Source organism: Triturus cristatus, chromosome 8 (assembly GCF_964204655.1).
Source record: "Triturus cristatus chromosome 8, aTriCri1.1, whole genome shotgun sequence".
In the NCBI taxonomy this organism is placed as follows: Eukaryota; Metazoa; Chordata; class Amphibia; order Caudata; family Salamandridae; genus Triturus; species Triturus cristatus.
The window spans coordinates 1,003,702,798-1,003,724,222 of record NC_140591.1 but is presented as its reverse complement, the minus strand read 5'-3'; positions in this window follow the sequence as shown (position 1 = coordinate 1,003,724,222).

Here is a 21,425-nt window from a genome sequence, read left to right as displayed (position 1 = left end):
TTAGACCTGGCACCTTGGCGTGAGTCTCCCATCCACTTTTTGTTGCTGTGCCTCATGTGTTTTGCTGGTGTTAGCTGCTCAGAGCACTGTGCCACTGCCAACCAGTGCCACAGTGCAAGTGCTCCCTGTATAAAATGTATATGCTGGTTGGATTCCATGATTGGCTTATTTGGTTTACTGTCAGACCCCAGTAAAGTGCACCAGGGGTGCCCAGGGCTTGTAAATACAAATGCTGCTGGTGGGCTTGCAGCACTGGTTGTGCCACCCACAGAAGCGGCCTAGTAAAATGTGTCTAAGGTCTGCCATTGCGGAACCTGCATGCAGTCTGGTACTGTCGTGCTTACTGGGCAAGTGCACCCACTTGCCAGTCCCTAAACCTTCCCTTAACTTCATATTAGTCACCCCTATGGTAGGCCCAAGGGCAGGGTGCATTGTAAGCATAGGGTAGGACAAGCCTGATGTGTGTGGCATGTCCTAATAGTGAATTACAGCCATTTTCGTTTTTCACTATTGCAAGGCTACCTATTCTCCATAGGCCAGAATGGGCTGTTAGAATTGTTACATGCTATGATCCTAACAGACCCAGGGAACATGGTAGAAATTTGAGTTTAGTATGCCTGAACTCAGAATAATAAAATACACCTTTTAGTAAAGTTTATTTTAATATTCTGTGTTTGCAAATACCACTTTTAAAAAGCTGGTATTTGCTTGCCTAACCATTTCAGCCCGCCTCTGCTAGGATGTGTATCTGCTGTCTGGTTTCTGTGAGTGACAGGCCTAGGGAATTCCAGGAGACAGGCTGGGGCAGCCCGGTGGTGAATAGAGAGATTACATATAGATGGGTGGGAGGAGTACACCTGCACTCTGAATAGGGATGTGCCTTTCCACCACAATGCTGGCTCCACCCCCCTGGGGAGCGTCTGATGTCTCTGCCCTGCACACTGAAAGCAGAAGCGAGAGTCCGGTAAACAAAGTACTACAGAACTGGGTTGAACTGGGCAAAGGCCCCCTGGCCTGCAAGAACAAAAGAATTGCACTATAAGTATTGGGACCCTGCTCCCAAGAAATTAGATCCTGCTTGACAAGAAGAACCTCTGCCTGAGGAGAAGGAACTGGGAAAGCTGTAAGGAGGAGTACTGTCCCTGACCTGGGGGACTGGCCTGCAGTGGTTGCCTTGATGCTGAAGGAGAGGAGAAAGACTACAAAGAAACTTTGCTTCAACTTCTGCTTCAAGATCTCTAAGGGCTTGTGAGTGAGCATGCCCCCTGAACGAAGTCCCAGGACCAGTGGACTTCATCCGCCTCGCAATCCGCTGCTAGAAACGCTGTTTTTAGCATTTTCCGAGGCTGGGAGCTGTGTACACTTCGTACCGCCAAATCATGTCCAGCAACGCACCGTACCCGCCTGTCCGCCTTGAACAACGCGTACTACGATCCGTAGATCGCACCATGACTGGCTGACTTCGCCGCGTACAACACTGTGCTTCATCGAACTATCTTGGTGGATACGACCCGCACCCTACACTGAAGTCAAGGCTGCCGTTCGCTTCAAAGGAGGGAATACGCACCGTACGTACGCTCCGCATTGCAGCCAAAGACTGAAAGCCGCTCCCACAGTACGGCGCGTACGCCGCAACGAACAGCAAAGCACCATACAACGTCCCGTCCCCTCAAGCAACGCGACTCAAGGCCCCAACGAGCCGTAAGCTCCACCGCGAAAGGACGACATTGCAGCGTACAACGCATTGCCTTCCCCGTAGCATCCGTGACGAACTCTTCAAAGTTCACCGTAGGGTGTACGCTTCGCACCGGAGAGTCTGCAGCACTTGCAGACTCATTCTGTAGGCCAATTCATCCCCATACGGGCCGAACTAAGAAGAACGAAGCGCACAGAACCTTTAAACACTGTAACAAAGAACTGCTTACTGCTTATAGTACTATGGGGCTTTTTATCGTTATTTGGTCTTGTGCTAAGCCTGATATAAATACTTATTTTTGATAATCCCAGTGTGGAGTCCATTTGTGGTGTTGTCACTGAGTTACTGTATGTGGTCACAAATGCTTAACCTATAACGCTCTGAGATAAGTCTTGTCTGCTCGCGCCAAGCTACCTAGAGGGTGAGCGGGGGTTATTTTTAGAGTGTAACCCCTTACCCTGACTAGAGGAGATGGTCCCTGCTTGTCACAAGTACCTACCTGTGCCAACCAGTGATCCCCAATTCTAACACAGCCCAATAGAAAGTAATGGGGACCCGGACCATTGCACTGCAGTACCATGTAGACCAAAAGCATTAGGGCCAAGTTCAGGAGGATCAGAATGACCCAAACCAGATAGACTAAGAGTGCTAGATCCAGGAAGACTAGGGCAAGAAGGCCAGTTTAAGAAGGATCCAGTTGAGCAGCAGGACAGGGAAGGGAGGATCAGTAGGACCAAGACAAAGGGGACCAGGCCCAGGAGGCTCAGAACGACCAATACAAGGATGGGCCTGGACTAGGAAGACCAGGGTCAGAAAGAAATAGTACCAGGGGTAACTGATTCATGAAACCAGTGCTAGGATTACCAGAGCTACAGGGACCAGAATCAAGAGGAGGACCTGGAGGACCAAACCACCCAGAAAAAGTGGACGTGGAAGAGGACATGGTGAAGGATCAACATCAGAAGGCATTGAAGGGCCAGGAGGAGAAGGAAAAAGTTTGTTAGGAGGAGTAGACATATGTGATTCCAGGTCATATGTGATAGGCTATCTCTTTTGTAAACAGTTCCTATTGATGCTTCTTATCCTGTCAATCCATATAACCCCTTACCTTTTCAGCCCTTATGTAGAACTTACGGGGCCTGATTCACAAGAAGCCTCTGCAGTCATTATGGAGACTCTTTAGTCATGGCGGGATCTACACACTTGTGACAGGATCTCCACAATGAGAAACTGTAGTGCTGTGATCCTGCCAAGAGTGTGGTGATCCTGCCATGACTGCGGAACTTCCGACACAACTGTGGAGGCTCTTTGAAAATCAGGCCCTTAGTAATTATTTACCGATAAATCAGAGCATACAAAGTGAGAAAAAAGCCAGGACTGTTGCATCCTGAGTGGTAGCATACACTGTCTGATGCTGGCGCATTGGTCTGAGGGTGAATCAGGGGACAGAGAGGTTGAAACTTGGCTGATGAATCTAAAGGTGGCTGGGTGAAAAGGACTGCGTCCTGTGAAGGATTGCAAAAAGGATTTGAGAAATTTAGAGGGAAGTCAGACAAAATGGTAAATGGCTAACATAGAGGGTCAAAGGGCTATGATAATTAGGGAAGGAGAGCTCAGGAACACAATAAGGGTCTGATGAACAGAAGAGTCAGTCAGGGAGGCTGTAAATAGAAGCATTCAGATGGTCCACAAAGGGATTTTGAGTAATTGTGAGTAGCTGAGTTATCAATGAGGTTCAAGGCCATCAGTGGTAACTCCAGCAGCAGATGTGTTGTCTGTGAAACCTTGAGGGTAAGTTGAAGGGTGGTGGAGGTACATATGTGGCAGAAACATTTGAAGTCCAGCAAAGAGACTCTGACTTTCAACACCAATAGAATAGTCTGTGTGACTCACAGAACTTTGTGCTACCATTCCATGTGTGTGTCAAATGATTGTATGTATAGTGGATGTATAGCAAGTGTGTAGAAGCAAGACTCTGTATGTAAGACTGAGCACTTGGAACTGTGGGATGCATTTTGGATGACCTTTTGTTTAGCATGGCATATGATGGAGAGTATATACAGCTTCTCCAGGCAGTGGAAGTGTATTGACTGGATCCTCTGTGGCTGGAGGGTGGCGGCCCAGTCACTGATATGGAGAAAGAGATACATAAAGAAATTCAACTGGATCCTTGTTAGCAATGGACAGATTATTAGTTCTTCCAGAGAAATTACATTGGTAGATTTTAGAAGTGAGGGTTATGTTAGCAGTTTCTGTGGTTAAAGATGAGGACGTTTCTAGGCAGCCCTTTTGGCTCTACTTGATGACTTCTTCAGGAAGGATGGTGACAGGCAGGTGCAGATATCGTACACTTCATTGTGTCCTTTTTTGGATACTACTCCCACGAGCCAACATCAATGCTACCTGGTGTGATAGCCATCACCTTGCACATAGGCTGTGCCTGAGCTACAGGCTGAATCAACATTTGGATGGGAACCACCACAAACCAATTCTGAAACCTTAGAGAGTGAATCCATATACTCCATTTGGAAATTGAGTATGTAAATGGGACTATAAAATGCCTGATTCATAGGTCACAAGAGTGTTGGTAACAAAAAGCCTTTTCATTCACTGTGTCTTTTTTCCTACAATATTTGTAATAAAGTAAATGATTAAAAATCTCTCTTAGTTTCATTTTTCCTGTGTGTTTAATGCCTGTATGTCTTTCTCTGATTTACTGGGAATATTCCTTCATATTCCAATAAAATTTAGTTCAATTAGTTACATTCCCACGTCTTCTTTAGTAAAGAAGACATTATCTAAGAGTTGACCATATGGTGGGGATTTATTGACACCTCCAGATCCTTCCCTCCTTAACTTTAATTATGAACTTCTTCCCTTTACTGAGAGGAAGAAGAGGCAATAGACATTTCTGATGTGAAGCCTGAATGCTCATCCTCCCTCCTTTATGAATAATCTCCCTTTGTTCCCTTGGCAATTCCTACCTTGAGAGAAGAGGCAATGGTTATCTCTGACTTGTAGCCTGAATGTTTCCCAATCTGCCCTCTCTTTTTCTCTCCTTTATATAGGGTGGAGTTAAAAGAGGATCAGGGAGGGTCCAAACTTTACGACTTCCTACTGGTGGAGTTCCATCTAGGGCGAATAATCCTAATCTCGCAAGGATTCTGATTTGGCCATCAGCTGTAGGAGCTGATACTAACTACACCTCCTTTAAAACATGGCTCCTCCCCTTTCTCTCTCTGCAACCCCCCCAGTCATTTGTGAAGGGGTCTGCGAAAGGTAGCTAACTTGCAAAGTACCACAGTCTGCTATGTCATCCCTTGTGTAGCCTGGATTATAATTAGGGCTGACTCCCTCTTCAACTTTCAGACACTTCTGTCCAGTCCGGAGGAGTCATCTGCAACAACCCAGTTCTCGGTTGTTTCATCAAAGCCATCAGCAGTCTCTTCTCTTGGGTTCCAATGTAACACTGTTATCTACCTGCTATACCTCACCCCATTGTTGCCTATGCCTTGTAAAATACCTATTGCACCGGTCGTGTTTTGGCAAGTGTTGAAGGAGTCTAAACCACCCTACTTTGTTCAAGTTCCAGATTTTTCATGATCAATTAAGGCTAAGCTCTGCTACATACTCGAATATCTGCTGTGTGACCAGGGACGGTGCCTTCATGACATCCAGTCTTCCAAAGGTAAAGGGACATCACATGAAGTCTGCACTTATTATTGGATGAGCTGATGGTCTACCTTGTATCTAGAAGGCTGACTGCCTGCCTTCTCAAAGTGTGAAGGAGAGTGCCTGGCCATGCCAGAGGAGAGACTGTTCAAGAGGCTGCAACTGCTGAACATGAACACCAACTGGAGATCCAGCCTGGGGGTTTTAACTGCTAGCACCAAGCACCCATCTGGGTTCAATCTGGAAGGGTGCACCTGTTGAAGATGAGCGCCCACCATGCAGGACTGTTATACTAATCTCTGCCCAGCAGCCCTTGTGCAGAGTGAAACTGCCACCATGGTCCCACATCATTGAAGTTGCTGCTGCAGGAGCAGGTTGCAGAATGCTCCCACGATCTCATACCTAGCAGGTAAAGAAGTGCCTAGCAATGAGAAGACCAAGAAACTGAAAGCACAGAGGTAAATCTGCTGTTAAGAATGGTAGACTTTTCTGTGAAAATAAAATACTTTGCTCTTACTATGGCTAAGTGCTGGGCTGGACAATACATTACTGTGCCTGTTGGCTTACTCTTGAGTTCTGAGCTCTTGTTCTCTGAGAGTTGCTCTCAATAATAGGATCAATATATATTGTCATTCAAATTTAAATAAGAACTTGCATTTAAATATGAATATGTTTTCTTTATAATCCTATAAGCAATGTATGTCAAATGTGTTTGTGATTACAGTATGAATAATCATAACAAAAGATACATGTTTTTAAAAAGTGTATCTATTTGAGAAGTGGTGATGATATCGAAGGATATATGAGTATCACATCAACTACTTTGATAATTCCAAAATTTCCCCAAAAATTCAAGTTGAATATGCTGCACATATAAGTGAACACATAGGGAGCAGTCATTATGGAATCGACCTTTTTTGTTTTACAAATTAGTTTGTTTTTTATTACATCATATTGACTGTGAAAATAAGGGAATTTTAACTGGGAGCTAGGGAAGCAATTGAATCGATCACTGTGAGATATGTAAACAATGTCATTACATCGACTTGCAGTAGATGGCGCGCTAACATTAGAAATTTATGATTTACTATTCCAACTCCAGCCTACGCAACAGTAGGGAAGGTATTGGAATAGTAAACTATAATATTCCTTATGTTAGTGCACCATCTACTGCAAGTCGATGTAATGACTTGCGTAGTAATGGCATTGTGTGGTTACAATGCGGTCGTTGTAACAACCGCGTTGTAATGGCATCACGGTGTGATCACCGCGATGTAAAGGTTGTTTCCCGCAGCACTGGTTGTGTCACCCACACAAGTAGTCTTTCAAATATGTCTCAGGCCTGCCATTTCAAGGCCTGCGTCTGCAGTTTACTGCTTTTTGACTTGGCATTTAAAACCACTTGTCAAGCCTTAAACTCCCCTGTTATTACATATATGTCACCTCTTTGGTAGGCCTTAGGTAGCCCCAAGGGCAGGGTGCTGTGTAACTAAAAGATATGGCATGTAATTTTAAGTTTTACATGTCCTGGTAGTGAGAATTCTTAAATTTGTTTTCACTACTGCAAGGCCTATCTCTCCCGTAGGATAACATTGGAGTTGTCTTACTTCATTTTATAAGTGTAATGTCCGAATGGGAAGAGATTACCTGTTCATGTTTGATGTCTCTGGAATTGGAATTTAAAATCCTAACTTATGGTGAAGTCGGGTTTTAAATGACCATTTCGAAAATGCCACTTTTAGAAAGATGGCATTTTCCTGACAAACATCTAATTTATTTTTTTTACTACTGGGAGGCCTACTCCTCTCATGGGCTAGCATTGGGAACTCATTAAAACATGTTTAAGCTATCATTCTGGATTAGAAAAGAGTAGGTGAATCATATTTCATAGCTTTGGAATAGTGATGATAAATCTTCCTTAGTGGTAAAGTTGGATTTGACATTACTGTTTTAGAAATGCAACTTTTAGAAAGTGGACATTTCTTTGCTCTTACTGGTCTGTGTGCCTTGCAGCCTGTCTCCAATACACATCTGGGGTGGGTAACAGGTGCACTTTGTGCATTCCCTCTAGAGCACCATAAACACAGGTAGGGTGTGTGTGACAAAGAACTCTTCTGCATTCATCTACATTCTCATAGCTCTTACTAGGCAGGAAATGGGCGCGGCTGACACTTACACCTGAATATTATCAACTGACGGGGAGAACCCTGTAACCCTAAGGACCAGGGTCATTATATATTCTCAAAACAATATGGTTCACTTGGGACAACCTCAGTCTCCAAGGAATGAGGATATAGACATTAATGAAAACACAGGATACTTAAAAAATTACCTTAATAAGCCTATCACATGGGTAACCCCTTACATACATACACAACATAAAAAACAAAAGGAAAGACAAGACAAGACCAATTTCTCCCTGTAATTGTAACCATAGAACGTGCAAAAGTATGCCATAAAAGAGCAACTTGGTCACAAAAAGATTTTTTTAATCAAAAAACACTTTTTTTTTAAAGCAACACAAATAATACTGATATAAACTATACAGAGTAATAGGCTGCTAATGATGCAACAAAAGAAAAATCATTAATTAAACCTAACAATGTATCAAATTCGGAATACAAACAGTGATATAAGGCATTCAGCAGTCTATATCACATGAGTAAACATCAATGTTTCAGCTCAAAGGTGAACTTGACGAGGGCCATCATCAGGACAATTTGCCAAAAAGCAGAAATACAATATGATCAAAACAAAACAAAGGAAGAGAGGATAAAAAAAGGAAAACATTATGTATATTAAAAAGCTATCATTAAGTCACTACATAAATAAATTGGAAAAAGGAGAACCCATCACCAGGTGTGTAGGCTTATGGAGAAAGATTTAAGATTAAACCAGAAATCACAAGAGCCAATCTAAATGCCAAAAGATACCAAAGAATCCTCAAATATGTTGCCACAGGTAAGCATTCGCCATGCGCTCTACAGTGTAGAGGAAACTTGGATGTAAACTATACAACTTACAGGCTCACGATCTGTAAGACATTTTGTGAGAATAGACATAAAGATAATCCTAGCAGGAAAACATTCCCACGCCGACATCACAAAAAGGGGGCGCATGCATTATCAATGGACTTTTTAATTAATGCACAATCCAGAAGGAGGTAGCTTCATATTACCCGCTTGACCAGTATCTAAAAAAATACTCCAATGAAGCCACGTACCGGGGAATTACTCCTTGTACATCTTCACCTAAGCAGTTACAAAAAGGGTAATTGCACTCAAGCTAGCAATCTCCAATAAACACTCAATATGTTTTCAAGTTAATGGGGCATACCTAAACCAACAAAGTCTTAGCAAGAAAGAGGTTTACCTACCCAGCGGATCCTGCTACGCTCAGAGGATGGGCCAAAGATGGAAGTGGTATGGGCGCCTTATTACTTAGTGAACATGCAGCCGACAAGAAAAGGGAGCAAAGGCCGTTGTGTAGCCTAGTGTAAAATAAAGCGTAATATTAGCAAGAAGTCTTAAATCAAAGCTAACATATTGTGGGCAATAGATCTAAGCTAGTGCAATATTTTACAAGCTTACTTGCCGAATGAGTAATACCAGCAGCCAGGCGGGGTAGTCCACTGACCCAGAGGGCCCAATTGTATTCACAGAAAAAGTAACCAACAACGGAACCCTGCTCATTAATAGTCGAGCAGCCTTCCAATGAAGGGAGCCAAGCCATCGTATGTCCTATAATAGAATTAAATGTGATATTGACACGGAGTCTAAGTATCTAAGTAAGAGTCACCATTCACCCAGCATCAGTAAACCATGCAATATTAATATGCCACTACTAAGACCTATAAAAGTATAGCCTGCGTTGATGGGTCAGTAGCCAATCACACTCAGATGTGTACATTCTGAGTGTTCCCCAGACATCAGAGCCCCGCCGAACCGAAAAGCAAAAGGTTTGAAGCACCTGCAAAGGACACACCTGATTGTTCTGTTCACTGGGACTGGGGACACAGAGTAACTGACAGGGTGGGATGGTATAGCATTTCCAAGCCATGCAGTGGACTTTCTTCCCATTAATTTAGTTACACTTTTCTGATATTGGGATTGGAATGAAATAATCAATGGAAAGTCATTCACCTTACTCCCTTTAATCACAAACCCTCATGAAACTTATTTTGAGAACATTTTGAATATTTCTATAAGTTTCCCGAACACATTCTTTGTTAATATCACAAGCACTACAACACGGGTGTAGAGATGGAATAATCATCTCATTGTCAATCTATGCCAGAGGAGGTGGACTATTGAAAGACTGCATGCTTCTTACATTTATATGCAGAAAATAGCAGAGCTGCTGAGACACAATTGCAGATCCTACGTGGCCATTCTTGTTGACTCTGTAGTTCGAGTACTAGATATATGAAACCATTGCTATACCATTTGTTAAAAAGCTTTAAAGTTAGCAACAAGATAATGAATACCTACAAGTATGGAACATCAACTCATTCAACAGGTCACCTATTTTTAAAGGAATTCATCTTGAATAACAATGTCATTGCCAACTACTAGCAGTCATTTGGTTATATTTAATATTTTTTTGCTGAACATAGCTGTGGAGGCATCTGACAAAATATTGACTGATATCTGGGCAGGAAAATACATTCTATTTGCTTTAAGATATATAGTTTTTCTTCCTTCTATCATGGAATTGGAATGAAGCATATCAGTTATATTGTGATGATAACTTGCTAAAATAACTGTTGAAATCTGTGCTAGGCATAATAACACATACGTTCAGCTTTTTAGATAGCAGTTGGTAAATAGTGTTGTTTCTCTGCTATATCCATTGCTACTGTCCATGTGAATAATCAAGTTTCTTTACTATTTGAATGGCTGCTTGCCAAACACTACTAAATGTCTGCTATTTAGCCAGCAGCCGGGGGCATAGTAAAATAGTGACATTTCTTTGCTATTTGCTAAGTTCTCTGCCAAATAGCACATAATGTCTGCTGTTTTACCAGCAGACAGATGAAGAATGGAGTTTTGTGGCAATTTACTTGTCCACTGGACAAATAGGGCATAAAGATTGCTATCTTGCCATTTGTTGAGTGACTAGTGAAGTTTCTTTGTTATTTCCTCAACCACCCGCCAAACAGTATAGTATCTGTTTATTAGCCATATGCCAGGTAAATAATAAAATGTATTTGCTATTTACATGGTTGCTGATCAACAAGTGTCAACAAGCCGTGAAGGTGTCTGCAACCTGTTTCACCATTTTGAAATGGTTGAAGAAAATTGTTTGGATGTTGCCAAGCTCCACCCAGAGAACTGTAGTCCAGGCACTGGTAACATCTAGACTGGACTACGGCAACATTCTCTAGGAGCCAATAAAGACGTGACACGTAAATTGCAGTTGGTGCAGAATTCTGCTGCAAGATTGCTTTGCCTGGTCCCTAGAGCGGCCTTCATCTCGGTTTCTTTGAGAGACCTCCATTGGCTGAGAGTCGAGAGCCGGATCAAGTTCAAAGCTCTGAGCTCTATGTTCAGGGCCAAGCAGGGCACGGCTCCTCAATATCTGCTAAATCTAGTCAAACCCTATTTACCATCACGCACTCTTCGCTCTATCACCCAAGCTAAATTCATAGTGCCTAGGATTAGGTTGTCCCGCATGGATGGTCGCTCCTTTGCTTACCTGGGCCCCTCTCTGTGGAATGCTCTTCCATTACCACTCCGGAATTAAACCAGTTACACGCACTTTCGTAAGTTACTCAAAACCTGGTTGTTTAATCAGTGATTCCTTCCCTGCTCCCTCTCTGTCTTGGTGCCGGGAAACCCTTTTTGGGTAGCTGCTGCGTCCGATATAAATTTAAATAACATAACATAACATAACAAACAGTACATAATCTCTGTGATTTAGTCGGCTAATACGCAAACAGCTCAGAATCTCCATTATTTAGCAAACGGCTGGGTAAATAGGGAGGTTTCTCTGCTATTAGGTTAATAGTGAATTTTTTCTGTTATTTGCAAGGCTGTCAGCCAAATGGTAAATAATCTCTACTATTTAGGCTGTAGCTGCGTAGATAACAGAAAAAAATCACTATTTACCAGTAGGACGGCTAAATAGCCACCATCAATATTTGTCAACAGCAGATTATGATGACCAGTCTTCAAAAGGACATGACACATGTAAATTTGTCACATAAAGATGTACCTGTGTGATGCTAGCCTTCAGAACCAGAGGAGTCCAGTGCAGCCATTTCTTTCCTGTCTTTTTCCGACGGTGAGGTTTGCCAGAACATTGGGGACAGTAATCTTCATGGCATGGACCCCGTCTTCGCTGCCGCAACTCTCTGTTTTTCGCTAGGAAGTCTCTAACCTTTCTGTCCGTAGGGTCCACCCTTATGAACACAGCACTCTTAGACGTAGAGCTGCGCTGCTTTAATATGCACACTATAATCCTGTGCTTATTAAACTTTCAAACCAGCTCATCTTTCTGACCTTTTCAGCACACCTCAGATATGTTTACTGTAAATACATTTCCCTGCAGGCTAAAAAAAGAATTTGTTTCAGTTATTTGTAATGTCAGAACATACTGTTTATTGGTGTGATATGGCATACAGAATGAGTGTTTGTATTTTTAGAACATAAACATATTAATGCAACATGCTGTGCAGAATCAGTGTTTTACATATAGGCACTCCCTTAAACACAGGGTTACAATGCAATAACTAAAAGCACACTGGACTTCCCAGTTACAGTAAGCTGCGCAAAAAATAACTCTCTTACGAGCCTCTGTAAGGACACAAACTACTGTGCACAATTTTCAGCCATACACTGGGCCAGTTAGGCAAGGGGTGTGGTCTTGGGCCACAAAATGTGCCCACCGCTGTGTCAGTGCTTAATTTGTAAAACAAAAGTGCTGGGCCTCTCGTCAGGTCCAGCCATGCTGCCAATGGCAGAACCAACACAACTACTAACCATCACACTTCTACAAGTGTGACAATTCTGAGTATTCCAGGCCCCCAAAGACTATAAGGTTGACTTTAGCGGCAGGTAATGGTAATTTTTAATGCACATTGAATTTATAGTAGACTCTTGTTGTGGTCATCTCTAAATTAGCCAGACAGCTAGCTCCACCTTGTGGCAGACTATCACAAGCGCAGGTGTTAACAAATAAGTGGTGGCGCCGACCACCGGAAACCACCGGCTCAAATTAAGCACTGCTGTGTGTCCTCTGGTTTGGCATGAACCTGGCTTTCAGCCCTGACCTATCATAAGACCCATGTTGATATAAGCTGCTGCACACAGCTTTACCTGTGTGATGCTGCTCGATTTATCTAATACTCAAATTCACAAGTTTACAGAACCAACTGTGCACATTTTTCAGCCATACGTATTGGGGCTGGTTTGTAGTGTGGGCCTTTGGCTACACTCTGCACCTAGACCCATTCTTCCCGATCTTTGGTAAATGTTTATATCCTATTTGACATCATCGTTGATGTCGTCAATGATGCCATTTGAGATGTCATCAGCAAGTTTATTAATGATGTAATTTGAGATGATATTAGTAAAGTCACGTCTGAGGTCATGAGCAGCAAATAGCAGTGTTGTGAGTTATGGTTTCCACAGCAGTTTTTTCAGTAAATATATTTTGTTAAGATATACAGCTCCCGGCCCCACCCCACCCAAACCAGCTATCCAGCTGTCTGTGATTCTGGGGCCTTGCCTACTGCAGTGAATTTGTGGGAAAAGTTACATAATTCCTGCTGGAACTCAGGTTATGGTTTGTGAGTGAACCATAATTGTCCAGTACCAATGATTTTTTGTCTTTTTTTGTGGCAATAACTTTGTTTGCTGTGGTTATTATTATAAAATGTTTTTATTGATTTTTCAAAATTCCCTCTAGTCCCCCTTTCCACCCACATACAGCTAGTGGCACACCAAAAATATATTACTTGATTCATTTGAAACCTTTGCTTATATTAATAACTTACAATATAAATCATCACATGGAAATTCATATTTTGGACACAAAGACATAGAAGAAAAATACCCCAAAATGACCCCTCCACCCCAAAAGTGTTTGCTGTAGTTATGTGTTTGTTTCAAAATAAGTGAGAGTGTTATGAACTAAAGAACCATAACATTTTTCCCGCAAATGTTTTTTATGTTATACTTCATGCAGATTCTATACAACCAACCCACACTGTGCATAGCCTTTGGTCATGCTCAGTGGAGGTTGACTGCAGGGCCTGGCCTTCCAGGCACTCAATCCCTAAGGTCAATGACAATTGACTGGGCTCAGTGGGGGTTGGCTGCACGGCCTTCTATTATGCACAGCGAAGGGTGACCACAGAGTCTGAGAGCCAGCAGCACTTCTGGAAAAGTGTAGTTGGCATATTTGAGGCATCCATAACATGATGGTGCACACCACTGGCAAAATACCATCCAGCCATATTTGTAGTGATTTATGGCATATTTGGGGCATCCATAACATGATAGTGTCCCTTAGTGAAAAAATGCTTGCATAGGAATTCCTGACGAGTTGTGGGCATTGATGACATGACAAGTACTGTATAATGCTGGCCATGTGATAATGTTAGTATTTCCTGGCTTGTTGTGGATACCAGGGGGTATGATGATGCCGTTCATTGATACACTAATTGCCCTACCATAACAGTGGTTATTTGGCTATAAAATGGTGGTACATTGGCACACATGGCAGAATCTATCGGAAGTACATGTGAATACCTGATAAAAGTGATAAATTAATTTTTGGGCAACAAACATATTCATTTAAAAATAAAAGTTGCTATTTCAGGAAAATTGTTTTTTTGAAAATGATAAGCATTTGTCCATAGGACCTCAAATTTTTCCATAAAGAAAAATCTGCATTTATTAGCAGAGTACACATTTTTATAGCAGGGGCGTGTTAAATCTGTAAAATATTACTCTGGTCCCTGACAAATTTTGAATGATGGGTTTTTCCATCATTATACTGACAAATCACTGCAGAGCTTTATGATTGCCAGGGTCACCAGTATTCAGCAGCAATGAAGGTCCAAAATATGCTGCATGGTTATTTATTTATGCAGCAAGAAAGGTAAAATTATGGAGCATTATGCAGTACATTCTCTGCCATTATTATTTTGATCCATTCCAGCAAATAACATTTTTGAAGAAATCTGGAAATTATGTGGCAAGTGCGGTAAATAATATAGCCCTTGGCTGGGATGTGGACATCAGGGGGGCCACAGTTGGGGCAGTGGTCCTAGCCATAGGCTCCTCAAACTTCACACAAAATACAGCAATTGCTTTTTATTTTAGCATTGGGGGTTCCTTTATACCGAACCTCGACTAGAGCCAGGAGGTCATAGGATGCTTCCCCTGAACCCTTATTGCTTATTTTTTCAGGAAAAGGGGACCAAGTTCACATGTCCTATAATGGTGGTCTCAACAATTTTCTCCATTTGGCCAGTCAATCAGAGACCTTTGGGTACTTGGATTCAACTTTGAGTGCACTATTCTGAAAAAAGATGAAGGGAAATAAAGCTCCCTCATCCAATAAGATTTGTTTATTTTTTTGTAATTTGAGACCATGGATGATCCACAAATTTGGTGTTGTAGACCATTTGCATATTAATGGTCCAAATGTCTCATTCTTAATTTACAGGTTCGCCAAATTGAAGGTATGCAAAATCAACCTTTCTAGTGCTAGTTTTTTTTAAACTGCTGATTAGATGTACACCAAACTAAGCAAAAGCACTCCCTTGAGTTAAGCTCTACATCCATTCCACGTTTGGTGCCCTTCTGTACTGCCTTTTTTTCTGTAGCTACATCAACAGTTTACTATGGGAATTAGAATTGGAAAATACATTTTTTAACCCCCCCCCACATGTTTTGCTAGGCCCAAATGACCCATTTGATGCATCTATACAAAACTTGACATGCCAAACCTGAAATGCAAGAGAATTTGTTTGTGAAAGTTTTGTGCAGATTTGCCAAGTGGCACAAAACTCCACTAAATGTACGAATGCGTGATTGTGTGTAAATATATACTTAAGGATATTCACTGAAGTGACATTATGTATAAGTGAAAATGTCAGTTAAAACATAAAATTCAAAACTAAAAAAAAAAAAAAAAGAAATTCACCAGTTATCATTATCTCATATAACTATAAACTGCACCCTCATCATGCACAGTCATTTCATTTGTCATCAGTGAAATCATCAAAGGTGTCATAGAACATGTTATGAGTGTTGTAACATTTGAGCTCTTAAGCAGTGTCTGATGAGGACACATGTTACAGTTATAAGATTTAAGTATAACTGGTGAATTTCAGTATTTCTTTTTTTAGTTTAAAATTTTAGGTCTTAACTGACATTTTCACCTAGCTATAACCTCACCATGACCTTGTTTTTTCTGTGAATTTCTATTTTTTTGTGTAATGTAATGGAAGATTTATTACAATACCTAACTATGCTGTATGTAGTCAATCCCCCGCAGCCAGTCAACTGGCGCCACTGTGTAGTTATAGTTAGGATTGAGTATTCATAGGAAGAACTTTTCGGTTTTTGTTTTGCTAATAACTAATAAACTAAGTGCAGTTTAAGGAATTTTTACAAAACTTTCCAAAATAAAGTAAATCTAACCTGGGGGCATGTTAACAAGGAAATTATCTCTGCTTTTTTGGCTTTAAAATCCCCAAAAAGCGGAGATAAAGCTATCGCCTTGTTAACAAGAGGGTGCTAACATGCATAATCGCATGTTAGCACCCTTTTCCCTACGCCTCCCTTTGCATCTCTAATGATATGCAAAGTGGGCGTTCCTCACCTAATAATGTGAGAAATGTCGCTAACCGACCTCTCTCCACTTAACAAGCTGCACGCTAAACAGCATAGCGATAAGAAAAGTAGCACTAACCTCAGTTATCGCTACTTTCCTTACGCCTGCTTTCAGTCTGATTTAGCCATTATATCCAATGGAAGGTGGATATAATGGCTAAGTATGCCATACCCTATCATCAAGCTTTCGCCAAGCGTTGTGCGATTATCGCTGGATTACCAACGATAATCGCACTTTTGGCAGCTTGCGCTTGGAATTGTATCGTTTTTGAGATAAACGTTGCTGACAGCACGCTATCTCAGCAATACAATCCAGCGTTAGCCGGCGATAATTATATTCGCACTAAGAGCGCTGAGCGATAATTATCGCCGGCCCTTGCTGATATGCCCCTTAGTTTCTTCTTTGAAAGTTTCGGGGTGATCCATCAACCATGGTCTGAGCAAAAAGGGGAGGCCCCAAAACCTGTTTTCAATATGTAGTTTGTCTTTAGATTTTGCTGCGGCCAAAACAGCTGTACTGAATTACACCAAATTTGTCAGAAGGATAGATCTATACCCAGAAAAAGTGCATTTTGTGATTTGGTGTAATTTCATTCAGTTCTTTTTAAGAAATAAAGGTTCTCATTTAATAGATATCTTGCCCAAAATACTACTGCAGGGACCAGCAGATTTGCTTCCAACAGCATCACTTAAGATGTTTGGCATCCATTTTAGGACTCGGAATCCCTGTGTGGTAGAAAAAAAAAAGAACATATTTGCCCCCCTAAGTTTTTGGGTGGTTCCCAGGGGGACTCTCCCAGGAGGTAAAATAAAAATAAATATTGGTACATTTTTAAATAGACAAAGGGCGAATGTCCTTTTTTCAATAAAATCCCCCAAGGTGGGTCAGGGCCGAGAGGGTTGTCAAAATTTTTAAATTTCAGTTTAATTTGGGGATGGGGCGGGTATGTGGGGCCCTCTCCTTGAAGTCTTGTCTACCCCTGGGAGCCACCATTGTTGGAAGGGGTCCCAAGACCCCATCCCTAGGACACCCAAGGAACATATAGGGAAGTGTAGGGCGTTGCTAGACATCCCTCACATTCCTGCATTCCGTGACCTGGTGTTGGGGAGTGGGTCATACACCACAGCACTCCTCATCAAAATGGAGCGGGCAACATGGAGGATGAAGCCTGCTCTCGCTGCCAGCACGGTATGCGCTGGCTGGCCGGTAGACGGCTTGGCAGCGCAAAAGTCAGCTCCACTCACTGCATTATTTGAAAAGAAAGCTTCGGATGCCCAGAGTGGGAGTGGGGCACCCAAAACACAAAAAAAGCCTGGTGGGCAGTAGGGGAGTAGGGTCCCCTTGCTGGCATTAAAAAAAAGGTAGGCTGTGGGTGCCCCGGATGGGACTGGGGCACCCAGAATATGAAATAAAAAATTCACCTAACTGTAATATCAATATGGTGCAACTTGCAATAATAATGTCCCTTTAACCTTTGTTTTTTTAGTGAATATACATATCTATATGTTACCCAGTAGCAGTCCCCAGTGGGTAGTTATAGTTAGGATCACGTTTTCATTGGAAATTGATTTATTGGTTTGCTAATAACTTCGGCACTGTTTGACTAATGTTTACGAAATTTTCAAAAAAGCCTCATCCACCTCAGATTCTTCCTGGGAAGATTTGGGGTGATCCGTCAAGCGGAAGCTGAGAAAAATGGTGGGCCCCAAAACTCATGCAAGTTTCCGCAGGATAATGGAACATCAATACTGCAAAAACAACTGAATTGAATTATACCAAATTTGACTGAAGGCTAGATCTTATTCCAGAAAGTGTGCTTTTTCTGATTTGATGTAAATACACTCAGTAGTTTTTGAGAAATTAAAGTCTAAAATGTATATATATATCACACTGCTGAGGATCCATAGACTCGAGATATGTAAAGATACGTTCTGATTGGCTGCCGCAACATCAACAAAATGCAGGATGGGGAGGCAAACTGGTACCGCAGGCAGTCCGATGGAGCTGGAGTTCCGACAAATACAACAGAAAGTTAAGTGTCAACAATCCAAGTTTTATGCAAACCTTGTCCGAGACATCCTGAGCCCTAGCCTAGAATACCTATCTTGCTCCTGAGCCACATATGGAACTTTATGTAGATGATAAATATCTGCTGTGGTAACATTTATATTTTCGTAGCACACTTGCAAAGACAGCCATGAAGACCATTAATTTAACCAATTGCACTGTAAGACAAAGAACAAGCTACAAGCCTTCATGCTGGCTGATGTCTAACTGAACAGTATTCCACGTGGGACAGATTTGGCTGTGTGCTTTATGGTTGCAGGGATCAGGCACTCATGGTGCAATGGTGCCTGTTTTTCGGGGATGATTGTTTTTGTGCAGGAAGGGACACCTTCCTGCACATAAACAATTGCGAGGGCCGTTTTCTCCTTTTTATGTGTGCTGCAAAATGCAGCAGGCATAGAAAGAGGAAAAAACAAGTAGAAATAAAAGTATTTCTCCACATTGCACTTCCTTACACCTCCCCTGGGTAGGCATAGGATTCTGACCCATTTCCAAGTTTATGAAACATTGTAAATCTGGGAATGTGGTAGAATTAATGGGTGTTGCGTGGGAACACCCACAGCAACACCCATGGAATGCCCCTTTCACTCAAAGTGCTGCGTGAAAAGGGGCAGTATTTACAAGGACACAAAAAGCCATGCAGGGTGGCTTTACGTGGCCTTGTAAATATGGAGCACAAGAGCGCTCGTCGATGTGTCAAAAAAAGTGATGAACCGGTGGTGCAAGGGGCTTGTAAATATGCCCCTAAATGTTTATCCAATTGGCAAGGTGGAGGTAGAGGGATCACTGCCCTGGCACTTTTGTAATGTAGTGGGTTTAGTAAATACCCTCATCCTTAAGTAAGTTGAGGGATTAGGAAATACGCAGTGAAGGTGGTGAATGCAGGGAGGTACTGCAGAAATATGGTGACTAGAAGCTTCCCAAATCTTTTTTTTTTAAAGAACATTTAGCTAGTTCCCTCTGCCCCTGGGCAAGATAGGGGTGGAAACAATTCCATGACCCCACTGTGTGCCAATGTAGGTGGTAGGTAGCAGCAATGCAACAATCCCAGTTCAGCCTGAGGCAGATTAGGGAGAGTGCAGTGGCACTGAGGCAGCCTTTAGCTCCCATAGTACAGTTAAAGAAAATACTTCCTACTCAAGGCGGGAGACGAAGCTCAATGCACCCCTTCAGTGCTTTGGGCACGGCCAGTGAGGGAGGAAGCAATCTCCTGTTCTGGGCTAAAGCAGGGACTTGTAAAAGACTCCTCTGTGTCTACATTGCAATGTCGGTTTTTGTAACTATAGCTTGACAGGGAGGGGTGTATGTGTAGTCCTGTGTTCTCCTACTCAGGCTAGGGGAGGTGGGCATGAAGGCCTTTTTTCCTAACACCTCTTTTGACCTGCATGAATGGCTTGGGAGGGAAGTGCATGATGCAAACAGGTCTGCATAAGGGCTATGGCCCACCCACTTAACAAGTACCAGCTATCCCACAGGACTAAATGTGTATTCTTCTCTGCCTATTTTCTCAGACATAGGAGGGAGATGCAGTGACTATCTGCTTGCTGCACAAATGCTTAAGTGGCACATGTTCACTTTTTTGTGAATTTATTTTTTGGGTGGGTTCCCCATTTTTATATGTAGCTAATGTGACAATTACAAAATATGCAGCACATGTTGGAGACTAACATTTGCCTTATATATCAGAGTGGCTTATGAAAACTCACTAACCCCCTTATAACTTTGAACCATTTAAACAATGTACACTTGATTTGGCACCCTTCTGGCTTCAGTTTTGACCACTGTGTTCCAGAAGGCCATGATAGATGGGGGCTTACATTAAGTACAGGGACTGACCTCAAACCAGACCTTGCAGTCGGAGGCCATGCACAACAGCATTTGGACACCATTAAATCTATGACCAATGTTGAGATACTAAATAGTGACAAAAGATTCCTGCTTAACCAGTATCACTTCAATGCCAGACTTAATCACAAAGTAATAACTGACCCAAACATCTATATATTGCCCAAAATGTATATATTTAATGTATTCATCCATATTTTATTTACAATTATCAATATGAAATGCTTCAATGTCCTATATAACACATTTAATTTAATTTGCAAAAAGAAATACATAGTCTTAATATATTGTTTAGACAATAAAAAATACAGTTCAGTTATTACAAACCCCAATCAAAACTCTCATGCATACCATTTTCACAGACTCATACACACTCATAACATCCATCAACATGTACCCAGATGATCCTTAAGAACACACCTAGGAAATACAAATATTCTTCCACAATTGTTGCATCATAGATGGGGCCCTCAACAGATGGTCTGAGCACATTTCGGTGGTAATTTTAATTTCTTGCCAACTTTTTCAGGACCAATCTTCTCTCCAATGTGGGTATCGGGTTTGTTCTAAGCACAGTATAAAATAATTTCTTCAAGAGTCAATTTTAAAAGCAAAACAAAAAAATTGACATTCACCTGTTACAATGTACTGAGCCAACTATAACTTGCTCCCCAACCATGCATTGCTTATTACCTCACATATTACAACACTCATAACATGTTAAATGATATAATTGATGACATCACTGATGAAATCTCAATAGCAGGAGTCACAGCGATCGGTGCTGACGTAAGGAGGCCACTCGACCTCATGAAGAGCCCAAACTTCTAGATTCTCACCTTGAACCTGCTTTTGAAGAAGGAGCAGTACACTTTTTTGAGAGTTAGGATTCACTCCAGCAGAGGCCAGCAGCAGACCTCAAGCTGGTCCTGTAGGTGCGGGTCAGCTGGCAGTTGTAGGGACAGGCCCATGGAAGCCTGTTTTGTCCCTGTATCTCAAGCAGGGTTTTAGCCTACCGACCCTTGGAGTCACTTCTTGGGCCTGGGCTCCAGGCATGGAGATCAAGGCTTCCTTCAGGCTTCAGACTGCAGGGCAGTTCTTTTTCTAACTCTATGCATGTGTCATGAACCTGGGCTCTAGTCCCTCCTATGTTCTATGTGCTGTGGGCTTTTTGGGATAGGACACATGTCAGCATGCTGCCATAGCTTTTGCTGGCTCATATCCCTGTTGACCCTGCAGGGGTCTGTGATATTACTGGTGAAATCCCCCGGGGCACGCAGGTCGCTGGATCATG